This window comes from Nuphar pumila, chromosome 3, assembly GCF_984573655.1.
Source record: "Nuphar pumila chromosome 3, dmNupPumi1.hap1.1, whole genome shotgun sequence".
Lineage (NCBI taxonomy): Eukaryota > Viridiplantae > Streptophyta > Magnoliopsida > Nymphaeales > Nymphaeaceae > Nuphar > Nuphar pumila.
Window position 1 is genome coordinate 5,190,714 of NC_143251.1, and position 7,132 is coordinate 5,197,845.

A 7,132-nucleotide genomic window follows, 5' to 3' on the forward strand; every position below is an offset into this window, starting at 1 on the left:
TAAACTTAAGGAGTAAGTTATGTAATTCATAAGTTATAAATGGGTCATAAGTAGTGGCTATTAATGAGGAAGTGACAGTTATAGGTTTACCTTTTTAGCTATAAATAGAGGTCTTGGAAGTTGTACGAGATGTGTAATCTCTCTCCTTTTGTTTTTACTTTGTGTTAAAGATTTTCAATATTTTACTCCATTGTTGAGTTAATATTTTATAGTGTTGCTGCATATATCTTTACTTTATTCCAACAAACCATCCGGCGATCTGGTAAGTGATCTGAAATTCTGGTTTTCGATTAAGATGGGAAATAGGTTACTTAGGTGGAGATGAGAAAGGATTTTCCAAATAAGGAATGACCAAATTTTTGGAAAGGAAAGGAAATCAGCAAAACAAATTCAGAAATCAGGTATGTTGTTCGTTAGAGAGCAAGTGTTTGTTCATCCTCCGAAACTCGGAAGAGGAGACAGCCATACGCTGGATACACATGGATTGCTGGTTCCCTCCCCGTCCAAGTTTGCGTCTACGGGATCCACCGCCAGATATGGCGCTTTGGCTTCACAATTAGTAATCACACCGGCCACTTGGTTGTTGTTGGCTGTTTCTCCAAGGCTGCAAGTGTGGACGAGAAAGAGTGGTGTTGATGACACTAACTGGTCTTAACACCAGAATTTTGCTGGAATCAAGCGACCTGATCTGATTGAGAAAACTCTAAAAATTTTGGAAGGACGCGATTCATTTTCCACATTAATCCCTCAAGCTGTGAGGTATGTTTTGTATAGTTACAGTAATTTATCTGTTAAAGTGTCTAAATTTAATTCTAATTGTATAGCAAAGAATCTTGCTAATTTTGCTAAGAGGAAGATACAGAAAATTTGAAAAGATCCCCCCCATTAGTTCCCTTCTCAGGAGGAAATATAGTTCCTGTATTTTTTTATACACAGTCAAGGAATCTGTCTAACCCCAGCTTGCCTTTAAAAAAAAATAAAACGTGCACATGCGATTCCTACTCAGGTTAGTATACGGGTAAAGAAACGCCCCATACAGAATCTATGCCGCCTCATCCAAATCTGTAACCGAGTCCTTGGTGTTGGTTCGGTTTGAAGCCCAAGTTTAATGATTGGTAGTCTCAGAGTATCGCGTGTTGGCTCCTTGTGACCCGTAACCAGAACACCATGATCAGGTCAAAGCTGCAACCGATTCAAGTCTAGTCAAGTAGGCTTGCCATTCAACCGTGTGCTTGACCAGTTCAAAACTTACAATAAATGAGGAACCAGGGCATTCGATATCAGCATGCTAGGAAACATCTGAGATGGTGCATGTCACGTTTGAATCTCTCATATGTGGCTGATTTTTTTAGAAACAATTTGATTCAAATATTATTACCTCCTCTACATGACCACCTTAGCAGCACGTATATATATGTGTTGCATTAAGAGGGGGAGGCATTCTCAATTCTTCATTTCATTCTTACCATTATACTGTTATTGGCTAGTGATGGCTATCCGAGTGAGAGTGGTGCTTCTTTCTCTTGTCTTCCTGTTCATCATCTTCTTCATGTCAAAGTGCTCTTCAGTAGAGGCTCGACGCATACCGGCTGGCCATCGCTCAAACCCGTCATCGAGAATTAACGCTTCGCCGGTGGATTCTTTTATGGATAGTCAGATTCTTGGTGCAGTGAAGGACTCGGGCCCGAGCCCTGGAGCTGGGCATGCTTCTATTACCTCCCTCCATTGATTGTTTGCAACTTCTATCAGTTTCATTCTTTTTATTTATTCATTTATTTGATGTATATGTTGTCTAGGTCTTCACAAAGGTGAATTTAGTTTCATGTATTTATTTTTTTGTCATTTATACGATGAGAGGATTGTATGTTAAGACGATTGTAGCGAAAGGTTCTTCTTCCTACATGCTTATGCACAACATTGGCCACGTCCTCGATCAAGGAATTGGCGAAAGGGTGTTATAAGATGCTTATTTTTCCTCCAAGAAGATCAGAAATGAACAGTGTATTTGAGTTTAAATAGTTGCGTTAATGAATCCTTAGTGCTTATTAGTCCTCCATGCTGTCAATCCCGTTAGACTACTGAAGAAAAAAAATATGAAGGGAAAATCCTGATTAACAAGGAAATTCTCAAGTTACATGGTGGGAGAATGGCTTTATTTCAAGAGCAGAAGATGGAAATTTAGTTTGCTTAAAAATTGATGCAAAAAAAGGTTTCTATAAAAGTTTCTAATTGCACTCAGAAATCCAACCATAACAGGCTTTTCCAGAGCAGTTTCTGTTGTAAATTAACATATTTGGAAGTGAGAAAAAATCTCACGGGAAAAGAAAATTTGCCTATGAGAAGTTTTCATATGAAAACTTTGCTTTATGAAAAATTCTCTCTCGCTTGTATGATATGAGAAAACAGGGTTGGGAACGTGTTAAGAGTGTTTTGATTAAGGTGAGGGCTGCCTTAAAAACTGGAAATTTTTTACTGAAAAAATTTCTTCATTTCTGATATGGAGAAAGTTTTCATTATCAAAATCAGGTCAAAATAGAACATTTTTGTTATAAAAACTTTTCATTGTTTGAATGAAACGAATACAAAAGTTGCTACTTTTTCTTTCTGACATGTATATGTATTTTTTTCTTAGCATTTTCTTTCTTTCAAATGTGCCCCAATTAAGTTATTCTTGAAAACTTCATGAAGGCACTAATCGCATATTATATTCAATTCCAAGATTATTCACATAAAAAAAATCCAAGATGCGACTGCCAGGTGGCTTAGACCTTGGCAGCAGGAACAGTGAGTTGGGGACAACTTCCTTTCTTGGCTGGAAAAAATGTCTCAAGTCGTGCATATATTATATACTTAATGATCTTCTTTCTAAGAATGGCAAGCAATCAGAATTGAAACAAACACCTAATACTTGCAGAAGATAATTCATTCACGTAACCATGTGTGTTGTGCGACTGCGTCTTTCTTTTACTATTACTTTTTACGTTCACTAGTCACAAACACTCAGGCCCCAAAAAGAGGGACAGAAACTTTTTTCTTTTTTTTTAACTCAGACCATGGTTGGCCCACCCAGTGACTCGGGCAAAAACCATTTGGGATCCCGCTTGTGACTTTGATTCAACCCACACAACTCGGATGATTTTTTTTTTACTTTTATAATATTTGAATAGATAAACTTCTTTGGAAAATGAAAATACAGTTAGATCATTCAAAACCAAGCACAACTCAAACAGTTAAATGACGGCTTTTGAAATTTCAAGATGTGTCTCTAAATGAAAATTTTCTATTTTTATATATCTTGCAAAATTTTCATTATATATATATATATATATATATATATATATATATATATATATATATCAGTAAGCTTGGTTTTAGAAAAAATAAAAAGAAAGAAAGAATGTGGTGAGGGGGATAAATAAAACAAGAGAAGCAGATCCGGTGTAGAGAGTGATGTGAGACAATGAGCAATTGCAACCAATCATCGCAAGCCATGAGTCAAGTCTAAATGCCACACGGATCCCATCATATGAAATAGGATGGGTTCCATCATACATTCAATCCTAGCCATCCAATCAGTGGCTAGATGGTTCTTCTGGATGGCTAAGATTGAATGTATGATCCAACCCATCCTATTTCAAATGATGGGATCCTTTTTCGTCAAAGTGATGGTAGAAAGCCAAGCAATGAGTGAAAAACTATTGAGATTTGGGCTCTGTTTGTAAACTGGCAGCTGGGATGGGAGTTTATGCATTTGGGAGAGGAAGTGAGACTGTCTCTCCTTTGTATTCGCACCAAAGAGTAGATTTGACAGCTACCACCACTTGTACAAATGCATAAACACCCCCCGGACAACCAGTTTCCAAACAGAACCTACAAGTCCCTTGCATCCTGGCACAACCGCGCTCAGAGGACGAGTTTGGTGTAGCAGACGAGGGAACCACAGAGTCTGAACGAGTTTTGATGAAAACTAAGCGGCATTCCAACAGTTGGTCAGTGTTTAAACCGGTGAGTTTGCCAACCATGACCCAGATCCCTTGGTTATGATAGTTCAAGTTTGCAACCTAACCATCCAGCTATCTTGCTGGAGATCTTTTAGAAACTTTATTATTCTACGTTTTCTAAATTTTCAAGCATTGACAGTCAACATCCACCCTAATGAAGAGGTAAAAAAATTCTGCCTATATGTGGCCGATTGGGGTTGGGGAGGGATTGTACCATATTTTTGTTTTTGTGTTTTTTTTTTTAAGAGAAGGCAACAGTCAATTGAATTGAATTCTTTTTTGGTAGGCAAGCTAGGGTTAGGCAGGCCCATAATATCAGTACAACAACTAAAGAGCAAACAAGTAGTTACAAATCAGATGACTGGAAACTTTTTCAGACTTTCTGAACCAATAACTCCCATTTTTGCCAAATGATAAGCAAACTCAATTGAAAAGCCTAGGATTTCCTTTTTCCTTTCCAAGCTATTGCAAAATAGTTATGTTGACTAACAAGAAATTGTGTTCTTATTGACCCCTTCTACGGTGATTTTTGTGAAGAATGCCTGACCTGCTAATCTCATCAAAATGATGGGTGCGGATCAGGTCAGAGGTACCCGTGACATTAATCTGTTAAGGGTCTCTCTGATGTGATGGACAGCATCTCAAACAATATGGTTTGATTGAGTATCTCTAAAATGGGTCCCACATTTTTTTTTTGTAGTCATTGATGCTTCTTACATGAATGGCACATAGAGCATGCAAAAAGAATAGTTGAAAACTAAAGCATCTTTTTAAGTTTGGGTGCCACTCACTATTGGTTTTCTTGTGGCGCTTGCTTTTAGAACAACAGCCATACTTCTTGAAGGGTGAAATGACCCATATCTAAACCAAATTTAATATGTACTTGGACAAGCTAAAGAACAAAGTTGACTACACTGTCTTATCATATATATGGCTTAGAAGTTAAGAATGAAAAATGTTGGTGAGAATTCCCTTTTGGCATTTCCATGAATTGAAGTTACAGTAACAATCAGGTACACTCAACTGTATACCCTACGTGTTGCCTTCCATCTCGAGGCGAAATCACGCTGGTGACATCACACAAGACTCATAAAGGTTTTTGCAGACTAATTAGGAAAAATGGTTGCTTGTGGCTACTAAAACCTGATTCAATAGTATATCGGCCTTTCAAGTGGAAATTCGTGATATAGGTTCTGAGACTATCTTTTTAGCTGGGGGTGGGGGGGATAGAGAGAGGGAGTCTAAAGGTATCACAATGGAAGCAAGATAACACACGCCACAAGGAGATTTGGTTTAAAGTGGTTCTACTCAGGGTGAGTTTACATCCACGAGCACAAAGATAAATTTCTCTCTTCACACTTCCGTGCTACAGAGAGAAGAGGTTCCATTTAAGCTATGTAGATAAGGATTACAATCACTAAGTAATGTCCTCATTTTCCTTTAATGTTGGTAGGGATGGCAGTGGATCGGGGCGGATGCAGAGGACAAGGTCTCCACCTTTGCCCCATTTGAAAATTTTGACTTTAATCTTTGCACGGGTTTTGATTTCAACATTCATCTCCGGTTCATTTCCTGTTTCATGTCTTCCGTCCCCGGTTTAAATGGGATGAGGCGGGGCAGGACTCCGTTCCTCCGGTCCTTCCGCCATTAAAGAAAGGAGAGGAAGGAGAAGCAAAAAATGAGAGCTCATGCAGCTCGTTAGGGGAAGGAGAGAAGACTGATTCGAGAAAGGGTTTTATGTTAGGGTTAAGAATATTATTATAGGAATTTATAATATGTATAAGGGTATAATAATAATTTTCTTAATAGAGATTAGAGACGGGGCGAGGTGGGGTGGGGGTAAGAGTAAGTTCATCCCCACTTCCATCCCGGCATGCATTTTTATTTTAACCTCCATCCCCAATCAATTCTCAGTTTCGTGTCCTCCATGCCCGGTCCAAACAAGGAGAGGTGGGGCCGGTCTACTGCCATCCCTGAATGTAGGAGCAGTTTCAACCTTTTTGTTATCTTTCCTTTTCTTGAGATTTTCTAAATTGTTACAAATCTTATCTTGATCATGACAGCTTATCTGAATGGCACCAACCTTTCATTTGTTCTGGGAGGGTGGTGTATGTTCACCCCTGATGATTCACTGAATCCCACGTCTGTGTTTGTGGGTCTCAAAAAGCACCACGTATATAAGCACATGGGGCTCGTATTCTCGTGTATGTTGACATCACTCAGCATTAGAGTCTGGTTCAGTTGCAAAGACTTAAGTACCCTTTCTTGCTATTCTTGCCATAAAACGATGATTTGAGAAAATAACAAAAATGTCCTTCATTCAAAAAAGGAAAACAAACGGTTCAAAAAAAGGACAAACATGCCCTTCATCCAGAAAGTCGAGGATGATGTTGACTCTTCAAAGTCTACACAGCGAAACGAACCTTAGCTGATGATCCGATGGTGATCCGACGAAACGATGGTGAGACGACGATCCGATGGTGAGCCAGTGATCCGATGGTCATCCAGTGAAACGAACCTGAGCCATCAAAAATGTATGTTTGAACTTTTCATCGTCATCTTCTTCTTCTTCCTTCTTCGTAAAACACTGTAAAACTCTTTCTCTCTCTCTCTAGAAAAGAAATCAAGGGAGGCAAAGAGTTCCCCCTAGAGAAGGCCATGAACATCAACCCTCTCACTCTCTCTCCCTTCTCTTTCTACTTCTGTGCACATCCAGCAGACGATCCTACATTGCTCCATCAAACACCGACTGACCTGCGCACTGACTGTAGCATCGTTCAACTTGATTCGTTGTGGAGCCTGATTCAGAGGTTTTGCCCTTACAGAAGGGGGGTTTGGGGGCTCCTCCCAGCGTGGGTAGCATCGTTCAACTTGATTCATTGTGGAGCCTGATTTAGAGTTTTTGCCCTTACAGAAGGGGGGTCCCCCCCCCCCCCCCCCCCCGACGCGGGTCCCGCTGCGTGGTCAGCGGGCGGGTGACTTGGGGGGCAGCGCCCCCCGGACCAAATTTTTTTGGGGCCTTGTATAATTTTTTTATTTTCTTTCCCTCTTTTAACTATCGAAAAAGAGCAATAAAGCATTTTGTTTAATTGTGGGGCTCATGTTTCCTTCGGTTGTTTCTTGCTCGAGGT

General features: G+C 39.6%; 1 long non-coding RNA gene across 1 annotated transcript; it reads left to right on the top strand.

Annotated features, from left to right (window-relative positions):
- Positions 1 to 476: 476 nt before the first annotated feature.
- On the top strand, positions 477 to 2,051 carry LOC149841724 (uncharacterized). Its single transcript, XR_016431007.1, has 2 exons — positions 477 to 759; positions 1,488 to 2,051. It is a non-coding gene; the product is annotated as an uncharacterized LOC149841724 (long non-coding RNA).
- Positions 2,052 to 7,132: the final 5,081 nt, after the last annotated feature.